The sequence below is a fragment of the Trachymyrmex cornetzi genome, unplaced genomic scaffold (assembly GCF_001594075.2).
Source record: "Trachymyrmex cornetzi isolate Tcor2-1 unplaced genomic scaffold, Tcor1.1 scaffold521, whole genome shotgun sequence".
In the NCBI taxonomy this organism is placed as follows: Eukaryota; Metazoa; Arthropoda; class Insecta; order Hymenoptera; family Formicidae; genus Trachymyrmex; species Trachymyrmex cornetzi.
This window is the reverse complement of record NW_017299830.1, coordinates 566,267-569,308: the sequence shown is the minus strand read 5'-3', so window position 1 is coordinate 569,308 and position 3,042 is coordinate 566,267. Positions and strand designations below refer to the sequence as shown.

Sequence of the window (3,042 nt, the reverse complement as noted above, 5' to 3'; positions counted from 1 at the left end):
CCGCCCAGCGGCTCGGCCGTGCGGTGGTGGGGTCGCGCGCCGGAATCAGCCCGAAATGTGCAAATCCTTGCGACCACTGATTTACATCATGCATATGTTTCGATTTTAAATAAATTATAAATAGAAATTAATGTTCTAATTGTTCTTTGTTTTAATGTTGATTTTCACCTTTAAACCAATAAACTGCAAAAGATACGACGTAAATACATTGCTAACCAGAGAAATACAAAAAAGTGAAATCACACCTCTTGTTATTTTAGCATTCAGAAAATAAGGTGATAAGTCCGTATTTTTAATTTGTTTAAAGTTACATACGTTATTGAAATACGTTATTACATGCGTCTTTTGAGCTGTTGTTTATTAGGTTTGGTTAGGAAGTGTTGAAGTAATCTTATTTCGTATCGAGTCATGTCGCGGCGGGCAACTGTGCGCAAACGTTTTGAAATGCGCACAATTACCCATCTTCCATATACTATATGACTAGTACTAATTTTTTCTGCTTTGCATTATTATTTTATTTTTCCATTTTATTTTGCCAAAGTCTATGTGCATTATTATTATATTAGTTTTGTATTTTTACTTAATATATATAATATGTATATTTAAAATATACTTAATATATTGTAAACAATTTTTAAAGATTTTCGAAGGTATCGAAGTTTCCAGAAGATTCTAGAATTTTCAAGAGTCTTCGTAGTGCCTGTCAACATCTGTTATCGATCGACAGATATTAGATCCGCTACTCCGAAATACTTTGACGTGATAGGCTGATATTAGCGGCGCGCGCATGCACAGCGTAAGCAACATAAGCCGGAGCAAGCCGGAGCACGTTACGGTTGTTCGTGAGATTTTGAAGCGAATAAGTCAGCGAGAGATAATTCGTCAGCGTCAGACAAAGCGATCGACAAAGGTTTTGCGAATCGTACGTCAGCGTTTCCGTGCTCGTTAAGTTGTTACCGTCGTTTTGGTATCGATCGTAAGTGATCAAACTGCGTTATAATTTGAATAAAGAGGTTCTTTATTTGCTCGCTAAAATATATCAAAGTGAGTGTTCACTAAAGTATCTGACATTAATCCGAACTTAATAAGAGAGGTTTTACCCCGCCTTGCCTTCCTGACAGAAGTATCTCTTTTTCCCGCTGTATATATCTTACAATATTTTATTTAATATATATTTATATTGCAATATAATAAATATATTTTCTGACTTCTTCGTCAACATTCCGTAATTCATTCATTTTCTACGACTTTTGTTTTGCGCACAATTACCCGACGCGCGAAAAATTTTTTCGCTTTTCCGTTTTTTTCTTTTTGCCAAATACAACCTGAATTCATAATAATTTTCATAATGAAAATCTATTCATTATGAGGATACATAATGGTAGAAAACTCTTTGTAGTTTCTATTTCCATACTTATATCGCTTTGAACTTGGAAAACCATTTCAGGACAATAAATTTTTCTTAGGTGTGCGCACAATTCACCCACTTTCTCTTATTGCTAGCGCTATATTATTGGCGCTGAATGATGTTTCGCTTTTGCATCCCTAGAGATGTACTTCTGGTTATCCAAGTTGTGTCGTTGTTATAATAAATGAGCGAAATATATATACTTAAAATTTTGTTTAATGCTTATGTATACAAATATATATTTACAATTTAATATTATATTATGTATAATAAAAGGTTATTATTTGCAATAAATATAATTATAAAATATTTAATTTCTTATTTTTTAATCTTCAAAAATATATTATATTTTATCTGGAGACACTGGTAGTGTCTCGGCGCTAAGCCAAGCGCAGCGACACTGCCGTGCCTCCTTTACGCGAATTCTGTCAAGATTTCCAGACGGCGATTATGGATCTCAATAACGGCTGTCCCGATTAAGTTCTAAGTGTGCTCAATCGATTGCATCCGCTCAGAATATATAATGAAAATGTTTTTGTTTTTTCTCTACATACTCTACGAGCGGAGATATTGCGATGCAAAATGATGCAAAATCGGAACCTGAAACTTGTATAATTTTTTTAAGAAACGTCGTCGTCGTCGTCATCGACAAGGCTATGGGCTGGGGGAAATGTCCTTTTGGGATTTTTTACGCAAGAAGCAAATGTGGCGCTGGCAATGTGCATGGTCACATCACACATGTGTCTGTTTTCTGTGGCTAATGATTAGGTAGGAAAACTGTCACATCGATGGCATGGCATAGAAGACACGTAAGTAATTTTCTGCTTCTACATACACAAATTAGACTTGCTCGACACGTTTCTGCACGAAATGAACGAATCTGGCAAAAAAATGTATCGCTTTATCCCGTGGACCGAGATATTAATCGTTAAAGTTGATGACTATTTAGATTAGAAAATCCGTCTCATTGATGGCATGGAAGGACATGAGAACATGTAATTTAAACTAGAATAAGTATTTTCTGCTTCAGTTACACAAATTCTCTGCTTCAAAAACACGTTCTTTGTTTTAAGAATACAAATTATTGTCTATATAATTTTTATTTTTACAGCAGAGTATTTGTCTTGGTTAAATATTTGTTTGTAAAGCAGAAAATTTGTTTAACCCTCTATGCCATCGATGCAACAGATTTCCTAATCTGGATATCTGTCAACTTTAATTAATAACAATTAATAACTCGGTTCGCGGAGCAAAGCGACACATTTTTCATGTAGTGCAAAAATGCGTATGTAACAAACACGAGTAATTATTAATATGTATAAGTCCTTTTTTTTACAAAATTCATTTTCAGGTATTATTAAAATTGGTGCGACTCGTCGACTTTACTTCAACTGACTAAACTACTAAAAACTTTGTTTTTGAAAGCTGGACCAGTTTGGTATAGCAATCCAGAAAACGTCAAAAAGATTTTTCTCAAATAGAATTTACGGAAGAATGTTTGGAACAAAATTTGAGACTTTGTCAGATTCACGTATGGTTTACATCACTGTTTAACTGCAACGAACAATTTTCCAAGTCTGTCAGGAGCTTTTGCATATCCATTCGGAAGTATTATATGTAACAAACACAAGTAA

The 3,042-nt window shown here is 34.3% G+C and overlaps 1 protein-coding gene across 1 annotated transcript in view; it reads right to left on the bottom strand.

Moving 5' to 3' along the window:
* Positions 1 to 3,042, bottom strand: part of LOC108765745 (hypertrehalosaemic prohormone) — a 25,820-nt gene that overhangs the window by 1,191 nt on the left and 21,587 nt on the right. The window lies entirely within an intron of this gene.